We start from the raw sequence: 11,427 nt of genomic DNA on the forward strand, positions 1-11,427 counted from the left end.
AAACTAAGGTTGTTTTTCCCTCTAGCGAAGTATTAACATCAAGACAGTAGGGCTTCCTGGAGAAATGTTATACTCGGTATTTGCCTCAAATATTTGTCAATGGGCTGCAGGTTATAAGAAAATTTAATTTTATCTGCCATTTCTTTCTGCCTTTGTTCTCCACATCACTACCACTACGGAGGGGGGAGGGGGCGGGTGATATTATGGGATCCAGGAAACTGAGTCTATAGGTTTCTGGAGATTAGGCTATTGATAAGATTGCCTTTTTCTTATAATTTACTAAGATATTTGTCAACTGATGGGGGCTCATGTCTTGCATGAACTGATCTCTAGCAGTTAACCATTTTGTTTCCTTTCCTTTGTTCTTGGGCAGCCAGGAATGCCTGAGGAATGCCACACATATCCCACCTGGGGGGAGGGGCAGTGTGGCAGCTTGCGCTTTTGCCCTCAGCTTGTCTTATGCTCCCTCATCATATCCCCCCTGAATAATTTTGACCCTTAAATCTTTAAAGTTGTTGAAGGAAGAAGTTCTCATCTTCAGTAGGGGCTGGGTAGGTGTATAGAGATGCTCCTACCTATGGGTCAATATTGGTCAGTCGGGGAAGGTACTGTTATGCCCAGAATTTGTGATCCCCAAAGACCACGAGGGAGCTGAGTCCGATGCAAAAGCAAAAGAGCCTTTATTCGAGCTAGCTGGACCTCAATCCCCTACCTGCACCGACGCAGCGGTGAGATACCAGGGAGAGAGATCGAGTTTCAAAAGGACAAAGGTTTTATTGGGGTCTAGGGGTAGTTGGTGAGGTAATGGCTGTGGCCTCAGCCGATTGGCTGGGGAAGGGTTGTGGCCTCAGCCGATTGGTTGGGGAGGGGTTGGAGTCCTGTTACGGAGGTCGCTGGGCGTGTTTTGATCAAGAAGTTTGAACGGGTGAGCGGGAGGTTACTCAAGGGGAGGAGGCGTGGTCTAGGTGAAGGACACAGAACAAGATGGAGTCGGCTGGCGTAGGCCCGCCCTTTCAGTACAGGAGAGTTACAAAAGGCAGAGGGACCTGAATCCAACATGGACGACATATATGAACCTCCTTGAGTAGAAAGGATCATTTGTTGGCTTGAAGTTATTATAGAGATGGAGTCTTGGTACCAGGCAGACATGGGAGAAGATAGCAAAACATAATTAGAATAACAAGAAAGCGAAGTCTTTTGGTAGTTGACAAAAATCCTCCAGGGGTTTAACCAATCACTAAAGGAAAGACAGGGATTGTTTAAAGGGCCAATTTGAGTATTAATGTCAGTTAGAAATCCAGAAATGTTTCTGTGGCAATCTGGAATGTATACACAGCATTTTGTTTTTATGAGAGCACAAGTTCCACCTTGTGCAGCAGTTAAAACATCTAATGAAGAAGCAGTTTTTAATAGGTTCAGGAGAGGAGGAACAGAGGAGAGATTTGGAGAAAAAAGTAAGTTCTTCAGAAAGGATGTCCCAGAGGTGGGCCCTGAGCACAAGATGGCAGTCACGTATCAGCAGATAAAGAAGACAGGGGAGAGGAAAAAGAGGCCTCTGAAGCCATTTTGACTTTTTTCAATTGTTTGCTTGCTTCACTTAATTTAGAAATAGTATTTTGTGGGGCACCTGGGTGGCTCAGTCGGTTAAGTGGCCGACTTCAGCTCAGGTCACGATCTCGCGGTCCGTGAGTTCGAGCCCCGCGTCGGGCTCTGGGCTGATGGCCCAGAGCCTGGAGCCTGCTTCCGATTCTGTGTCTCCCTCTCTCTCTGCTCCTCCCCCATTCATGCTCTGTCTCTCTCTGTCTCAAAAATAAATAAAAAACGTTAAAAAAAATTAAAAAAAAAAAAAAAGAAATAGTATTTTGCAAGGAAGTAAATTTAGAATCCTGAAAACATCTGGAATCCTCAAGGTACCATTTAAAATAAGCATCCTGTTTGGGTTTTTTTTTTTTTTTTCCTTTTTTTTTAAGGAGGCATGGCCTTCAAATTTAATTTTGAGTGAAACAATTTTGAAGAGATGGAAAGTTCCCCACAATGGCCACTGAAGTTCTAAATAACTTCTGCTTAAGGCAGTCTATTTAGTTATAAGTGTGCATATGGAGAGACCATAATTTTTAAACCTAAAACCTGGCAGAGTCCCAGTAGGGAGGGGCACCCTGAATGCATTCTGATGACTGGGATCCCATTTGTTAGAGGTCTTACTTTAGAATAACTAGAAAATTCCTAAACATCCCAGTTTAGTTATTATTAAAATAGTCTGGTTCCAAAGGGATCAGACCACAGGCCAGCAGAATTTCAATAGAACAGTCCTGTTCCGAAAGGAGTCAGTCCTCAGGGTAGCACAATTCCAGTAAGGAGAATCTGGTCCCAAACAGGAGTCTAACTGAAGGCTGGACTAGTTCCAAAAGGCACAGTTCCAACTGGAACGGTCCGATCCCAAAAGGGAGTCAGAGCAAAGGCCTGTGTATTTCCAACCGGCACGCTTCCAATAGGAACCATCTGCTTCTGCAAAGGAGTCAAATCGAAGGCTTAATGAGTACTTTCTGCGATAAAACAAAACAAAAAAAAGGACAAAAAACATAAACAAGGCCTTAAAACAAGTCCCAAATCAAGCCTGGAGACCTCAAACACGAAGTATGCGGCTCAAAACCGAGGCAAAAACTCACCCTCAAACCCCAGGGTCAGCAAGAAAGCAGTGAGCCCAATTGGCTTTGTGGGTACCGTCCCCTGTTTGCCCACCAGTCTCAGAGCTGTTAGGAGTCTTCTGTGGATCCCACTTCTGATCACCAAGTAATGTTAACCTCAAAAAAAAAAAAAAATTGTCAGATATTTTACCAGCAAACAATGAGTTTAGTTGAGAATAGCAAAGAATTGTGATCTGGGACAAGCAAAGTCGTGCAAACCCAAAGGCAAGTAGACAACAAGGAAGGGGCGTGCTCTTTTGTAAAGGAAAGGGGGACATTAGGAAGGGCTGTTATAGACACAAAGTCCATTGGAGTAAACTGAGATTTTGAAGCATGGTAGCTTCTAGTCGGCTGAGTTGTGATGGTCTCTCATTGGCTGGGCTGTTGCTGGGCAAGGAGAAAAGCTTTCTTCCACCTGCTTGGGTGGTCAAATAGTATCCACATGCAAAGGTCTGTCTCCGATTGGATTTACACTTGATGATGAGTGACGGGGCACGAGAACCCTCCGTGCTGCATTTCGGTGAGGTTTCCCTTTATGAATTTTCACACTATTAATTTTTCCTACAAGTCACGTGGAAGGTGTTTGAACAACGCCAGAGGTTATTGTAGTTGACTCTTACCTACCAGTGAAAGCCTCGAAGTAGTTTGAAGATAATTCAGACAAATGCTTCCAGGAATTCCAATGGTTGGTTTAATCAATAAAAGGAATAGCAAAGGTACGTGGTTAATCACGTCACATGTGTTTCAGCGATCCTATTTTGAATGGCCAGCTTTCTCTAAGAGATTAAGAAAAGATGAATTCATGACGGCCAACAAATTTATGACTGGGTAGGGGCCAAGGGCAGGCCACCCCAAGATGGACCACTTTGGCATAAATGTTGTTTTGAGTTAAAACCAATCAAAACCCGGCAGATTCAGGAAAAACTCTTTATCCCCCACTCAGCTGCCTGCCTGTACAAGGAAGAGAGCTATTACCAGGCTTCCTCTTAACCTAAGAAACTTATCTGGTTAACAGGGCAACCTTGGTTTTCCAAACATCTCTCCTCATCTTCCTCCTGATGGTCTCCCTCCCCTTTGGATCCCTAGATCCCTACCCCTCGCCTTAGCTCAGGAGGTTTTATAAGCCTCATGGTGCCTGTCTTTGGAAGTTCACACGTGTGCGGATTCCCAGTATGTACAAAACTAAATTTGATTTTCTCCCGTTAATCTGTCTCCTGTCAATTTGGTTCTTAGTCCAGCTAGAAGGACTTTTAAGGGCAGAAGAAATTCTTCCTCCCCAACAACTGTATAATTCTGTGCACCTCTCTTTTTTTAGTTCATTTTTACAACACTCAATGTGGTTTATATTTACTATGCTTATCTAAAAAGGTATTAATACATTTCTTGTAACTCCTCTAATTATTTTCCTTATAATAATACAAAATATGATCAAATACATAATGTCTTGTGGTGAATTTTTTTTCTTAAAAAATGTTTTTTAACTTTTATCCGTTTTTGAGAGACACAGAGAGACAGAGCATGAATGGGCAAAGGGCAAAGAGAGAGGGAGACACAGAATCCGAAGCAGGATCCAGGCTCTGAGCTGTCAGCACAGAGCCTGATGTGGGGCTCGAACTCACAAAGTGTGAGATCATGACCTGAGCTGAAGTCGGACGCTTAACCGACTGAGCCACCCAGGCGCCCCTACCCTTTTTCATCTGTCTGTGAACTACATTCCTTCTCTCTGACTCCAGGCCCCTACCCCCTTCTCCTTAGTTCAAAATGACATATTTACCTCATTTTGCCTGACTGGCTTTGGAGTTTCCATGTCTGTGTGGATTTCTATCTGTATGAAATTAAATTTGATTTTCTCTTGTTAATCTGTCTCATGTCATTTTGATTCTTAGTACAGCAATAAGAACCTTGAAGGACAGAGGAACTTCTTCCTCCCTGATGGTAGAGAAGGTTGCCAACAAGAAGCTCAAATCTGTAAAAAGACACAGAAAAAATACACGGGTACCGCCACTACCTTCATATCCAAAGCCTGCAAAGGGAAAGTCTAAAAAGGAGGCAATTCTAGAAGGAAGGAAAAGAACAATAAAAGCTAATTTCTTGGGGAGGATGGATAGCAAACCTATCAACATCAGCACACTGAGGAGTTGGCCACACCTTTCATCATAAGACATAACCTTTCAGAAGACCCTTAACTAATCCTACTTGCAGGCTAAATGGTTTCGGGAAGTTGGCCATGTAAAAGTCATTCCTTCTCTTAAGAAGATATGGGACTGATGAACTGTCATTAGTGTTCTAGAGTAGAATACTAAAAGTATCTGTCCATTCAATCTCAAGAGATAATTTATAGAGGTGCCTGGGTGGTTCAATCAGCTAATGTCCAACTCTTGATTTTGGCTCAGGTCATGATCTTACGGTTCATAAGTTCGAGCCCCACATTGGGTTCTGAGCTGACAGTGCATAGCCTGCTTGGGATTCTCTCTTTCCCTCTCACTCTGTGCTCCCCTCTCTCAAAAAAGCAAATAAACTAAAAGAGAGAGAGAGAGATGATTTATGTAGGTTGTAAATACCAGCAGTGAATGGATACATATATTAATCTGCAACATGTTTATATATCTCATTGCTCAGAAACTATGTATGCATGCAACTTTTTTTGGTGCATACAACTTAAAAAGTTTTTTTTAGTGTTTATTTATTTTTGAGAGTGAGAGACGGAGCGTGAGCAGGGGACAGGCAGAAAGAGGGGGACACAGACTCTGAAATAGGCTCCAGGCTCTGAGCTGTCAGCACAGAGCCCGACATGGAGCTCGAACCCATGAACTAAGATTATGACCTGAGCCGGAGTTGGACGCTTAGCCGACTGAGCCACCCAAGTGCCCCGGTGCATACAACTTTTTAATGTTTGTATTATAGAATAGGAAAAGAAAATCTTTTAATGCCTTGAATGGAGATGAATTTCATTACTGTCAATTAGTATTGCCTCAGGAAAGGTAACAAAGGTAGAGATTAGGACAATTTTCCCTTCCAAAGCAGTTACCATTATATGTCTGTGAAGCTTGACTTTGGGTTTGCCTTTTTTTTTTTTTCCCTTCCATTTGGAAGAGATATAAAACTATTTTGACTTCCGGGGGAAAAAAAAAAAAAAAACCTCACAAAGAAAGAGACTTCACTAACAGATATCTGAAAATCATTGCAAGTAATATTTGACCATTAATATTATATTAGGTAAAAAATAAAGGGAGCTATATAGAAACTCTTTGACAGCTGTTTCTTGGTGGTTTGAAATTTTTATCTCCTTCATTTTATAAATAGTGAATTAGATGGAGGGGAACATAGAGAAGAGAGGTATTTCAGATTTTGATAAGATATTCAACGATGGGAATGCATAATAACTAAAATGGGATCCAGAAGGATTCCCAATGAGAACAAGCTTGACAATGAAACAGAAAGCATTGTGCCCGGGGGCTTGGGTGGTTCAGTCGGTTAAGTCCCCGACTCTTGATTTCAGCTCAGGTCGCAATCTCGCAATCTCACAGTTCGTGGGTTCAAGCCCCAGGTCGAAGCCTGCTTGGTATTCTCTCTCTCTCTCCCTCTTTCTCTGCCCCTCTTCCTGCTCATAATCTCTCTGTCTCAAAATAAATAAACATTCGGGGCGCCTGGGTGGCTCGGTCGGTTAAGCGTCCGACTTCGGCTCAGGTCATGATCTCACGGTCCCTGAGTTCGAGCCCCGCGTCGGGCTCTGTGCTGACCGCTCAGAGCCTAGAGGCTGTTTCGGATTCTGTGTCTCCCTCTCTCTCTGCCCCTCCCCTGTTCATGCTCTGTCTCTCTCTGTCTCAAAAATAAATAAACGTTAAAAAAATTAAAAAGAAAATAAAAAATTAAAAAAATGAACATTAAAAAAAAAAGGAAGCATAGTGCCATGGCCATCATATATGACTGGCCAAATTTTGTAAGGTACTATATACACTTATACCACCAGAATTCTACAACTCAGTGGCTCTGGGTGATGTCCTAGCTACTTTAGGACTACCCCAGAAAAAGCAATAGAAAAACCATTGAGCACACTGGTGACTGTCACTGCGGGGTGAATTTTTAGGCTGACAGGTCTCTCTTTAATCCAAATTAAATGACAGGATACATACAGGTATGCATTCCAGAAAAAGAAATCTCAAATATCACAATATTTCACTAAAAATAACAAGGCTTATCAGAAAATAAAGGAGAAGCAGATGATTTGAAATGTATGCAACTTTGTAACCACTGCACTGACAAAAGCAATAACAATTCTGACCAAAACGGTAGCATAGTTAGAGCAGACAGGAGGACATCGCATCCGTCAAAGAAGAAAATGATTTGAGATCATAAACGACATTCAGGTAAACATTTGAATTAAAAAATATACTCAGTTAATAATATGTCGGGTATTTCAGAACATGAAATTCAGTTCACAAGCGTCCGTTTTTTTTTAATGTTTTTATTGATTTATCTTAAGAGAGACAGTGCAAGTGGGGGAGGGCCAGAGAGAGGGAGAGAGAGAATTCCAAGCAGGCTCCATGTTGTTAGGTAGGAGCCTGAGAGGAGGCTCAATCTCTCGACCATGAGATCATGACCTGAGCTGATACTGAGTTGGGCCACTTGACTGACAATATCCCTAGTGCCCCAATCAGAGTCCAGTTTAAGAAATTATGCCGGCACTTAGAAATAATTTACGAATAAAATAATAATTTATGAATAATAATTTACAAATAAGGCATAAAAAAATGATACGGCCCGTCTAACATGCATATCACAGGTTCCCCTAAAAGCATAAAACAGAGTACATGGCTCAAAAGAAACAAGAAATCATAGGAAAAAAAAAATTCCCTTATCTACACAAAGGGTTTTCAGACTAGACCAAGTGGATGGATTTTAAAAATGAAGTAAAATTCTGCAAGCATTCATACAACCACGTCAGAAAATAACATCACTCACAAAAGAAAATATCAAAATAGTATCAGAATACCAAAAAGCCTGAGGACATTTGGGTAGCAGAACATAAGTTTGAGGGGGAAATAATCTGACTCAAGAATTCTGTGTCCAACTAAGCTATCCTTTATGTGCAAGAGTAACACAAGGGTATTCTTAGATTTGCAATAAATGTCAAAAACACCTCCTCGTAGAGCCCGAAGAATAGGTAAAATAAATAAATAATATGGATAAGAAAGTCCCTGCGATTGTTAGTGAAAACTGGTTAGAGGGAACATATAAACAAGAGCCTAAAAGTAAAATTCATATCTCATGCTACATTTGGGAAGGGAATAAATATTCTTACATTTGTGCTGGTAAGGAAATACAGACTCAAATGGTTTTTACAGAGTTAAAATAACTACTAGGAGATTAAGCCAATTCTTGTAAATACTGAAAAAGAGCAGGTGAAATGTAATCAGTACATCAAAGAAATGCAATTTGTAAAATATAAGAGTTGCAAGCTTGGGGCTCCTGGGTGGTTCAGTCGGTTAAGCGTCCGACTTCAGCTCAGGTCGTGATCTCTGTTCCGTGAGTTCGAGCCCCCTATCGGGCTCTGTGCTGACAGCTCAGAGCCTGGAGCCCGCTTTGGATTCTGTGTCTCCCTCTCTCTCTGCCCCTCCCCTGCTCATGCTCTGTCTCTCTCTGTCTCAAAAGTAAATAAAAACATTAAAAAAAATTAAAAAAAAAAGAGTTGCAAGCTGTCTGAAATAATCGGGAAATTTCTTTAGAAAGAATTAATACATTGAATTAGGACTAAGAATGGGGAAACAACCATAGGTAAAAATGAAAAGAAATAGAAGTATTTTACCACATTTATGCAAATATATTTACAAGTGAAAAGAAATTAGTAATTTGAAATCAAAACTGCTTCTAGAAGAGATAGAACATAAGAAGGGATAAATTACCATGGGAAGAAATTAAGAAGGTTGGCAATGAGATTTCCTTCTAACCCCAAAGAAAATTCCCGGGGCAAGATTTTATAACCCTTCGACCTTGTTTTCCAAGTGCAGACTTTCCAAGCTTCAAGGAAAGATCTACCTTTGTTATTCAAACTGTTCTGGAGATATGGTTCAGGAAGATGATTTCTAAACACATTTTATGAAACACTTAATCAAAAATTGAGAAATCAAATCAAATTTGATAATGCTATCAAAAGCTGATTATATCATTTCTTTGTCTCTGACTTCTCTGACATGGCTGAAACACCCACTCTATTATAGTCTCATAATAATACACATGTCATACATACATGTATACGTGTATATATATATGTGTTATATAAAGATAAATTTTAAATTATTTATTTATATATATTATAAATTTTATTTATAATATATATATATATATATATAATTAGTTTATTTTATTTGTGTGTGAGAGAGAACCAGCAGGGGAAGGGCAGAGAGAGAGGGAATGAGAGAAAATCCCAAGCAGGTTCCGTGTCAGTGTGGAGCCCCATTTGGGGCTCGATCCCATGAAATGTGAGTTTACGACCTGGGCCCCATCAGAATCAAATTCTATTGTCTGCTTTTTGCGTGTGTGAACATGGGTCACACCATCTTGTGTCTTTGCATGTCTTATATTTTTCTATGGATAGCTGGATAGTTTAGATAATATATGATGATATATTAGCAACTCTGGATTCTGATTACCCATTAGGGCTTGTTTTATTTATTTATTTATTTTTTATCTGTTTCGTAATGGCCTGTCTGGCCCAATTCTGAGAAACCTATTTCCTCCACAGTGTGCAGCCTCTGACGACACAATTTTGTTTCTTCCCCTTGTCTTTATTTTTAAGTCTGCCTTCCTAGGAGTTATCTGTGGGTTCGTGTAGCTTAGTGTTCTGCCGGTGATTTGTTATAGCTCGTGCTTAAGTCCGTTGAGGCAGTGGAACTTAACACCCTTCCCAGATAGATCTGTGTGTGGCTCAGGGGAAAGCTTTCAGTTCTGTCCCATGTGGAGCCACAGACTAGCAGCTCTTGAGTGGATGCAGCCAGCCTACAATCAACACACAGACTTCCAGACCTCTAGCAATGAGTATAATCTTACCAGAGCCCGTTTGGGTTGTTTGTTTCTGGTTGTGTCTCTGGTCTACCCTTTCTCTTATTGCTACTCGTTTCATTGAGTTATCAAGCTTCTCTTAACTGGTGGTTAGTGAACAGAGGGAAGACTTAGGCATAAACCCAGTGACTTCAGCTGGTAAGCCATCTGTAAGAAATATGTGATTTTCGAATCATTCTTTAGTTGCTTCCAGGAAAATGGTGTACATTCGGGGGTAGGAGGGCCATGGATTGCCTTGTAGCAGGGTAATGAGCAAACGTTTCCCCACATTGAACCACAGAGTGCTTTCTACAACAAAATAAAGGAGCCGGTGCCTTTCTCTTGAAGCCACAGCTCCTTGAGACACCTTCTAGCCTGTGGGATCATCTTGGAACACCAGGCAGAGGGACTGAGAAGTCGCACAGATATGCGAGCGTGTGCTTCGCCGCTGCTTTCAGGAGAGGCATTTCCAGGGCACTTGGCCTCTACTCCCATTGCTAAAGAGGCCATATTCTGAACTGTCATTTCTGAATTGGGGCATCAGGACAAGGAGGCAGCTGAGTGACTTAGTTTATTCCAAAACCCAGCAATGATAGGGTGAAAAACTCAAAGTGTCTTGGAAAAACCAATAGAATTGGCCAAATCCTTAGTTTCCATCTAGATACGAGGTCCAGTCTCTCATGAAGCTTCAGGGGCAACGTGGGTTGTAGTTTGCCCAGAGGTGGCCAAACTCAGTGTGGTGTCCTTGTTTTTGTTACCTGCTTGGATGCACTGTTCACAGAGCATCCATTCAAAATAATACGGGTACTTATTATAAGGGTATAACGCGATAATTTTTAGTGGATTGATAGAGATGTGCTATCATCACCACAATTCCGTTTTAGAACATTTCTCTCACCCCCAGACTTCCCTCCTGTCTGTTTGCAGTGAATCCACACGCCTACTCCCAGCCCCAGATGTACAGATTATAGCGCTACAAAATGGCCGAAACATAATCCCAAGAAAATTTTACCATGTATTGCTTTCCGCAATACCGATTGCATGGTGGGGGCGGAGAAAAATTTTCCCTTCTTGCCTTCTGGGTTCTTTGGCTAGTCTAACAGTCCAATTGACATGGGACAGACTAAGAAATTCTGCACATACAGGAGCTCCATAAAAACGTGAGACCCAAGGACAAGCTGGACAGTTGTGCTTTCTATGCCATTCTGAGCTAAGGATTGGGATAGGGGTCTGTCGCTTCACAGGGGAGGAGAATAGTTCACAGGAAGATGAGCAAAGCAGATGTTTGGTAATCAGATATTTGCCCTGCCATGCAGGTAAGTCTTGCTCATTTAAAAAAATAAATAAATAAAAAATAAAGTGATCTCTGGGAACAGCACTCTTTCCAGTACAGGCCCCCTATCTAAATCCTTTTAGGTAGTGAAGGGACTGGTAAAGTTTGTCCTGAGTCTGCTGGGCCTTGGTTGCCTTCAGCTCAAAACGGTCCACGTGCCAAAGTGACACATTTGGAGGTGGCATATTCTGCTCCCCTTGAGTATTTATTGTTAAATAATAGTTGTAAAGCTAAAAAAAAAAAAAAAAAAAAAAAAAGCCTCAGATCAGAAAGAGGAAGAAAGCGAGCAGGAGAGAGCAAGGATGGGGTCAGGAGACCGATCACTGGAGAAACTCCACATTCCAATGCTTGACCGAGAACACATATCCTTGA

This window comes from Panthera onca, chromosome X (assembly GCF_046562875.1).
Source record: "Panthera onca isolate mPanOnc1 chromosome X, mPanOnc1 haplotype 2, whole genome shotgun sequence".
NCBI lineage: Eukaryota > Metazoa > Chordata > Mammalia > Carnivora > Felidae > Panthera > Panthera onca.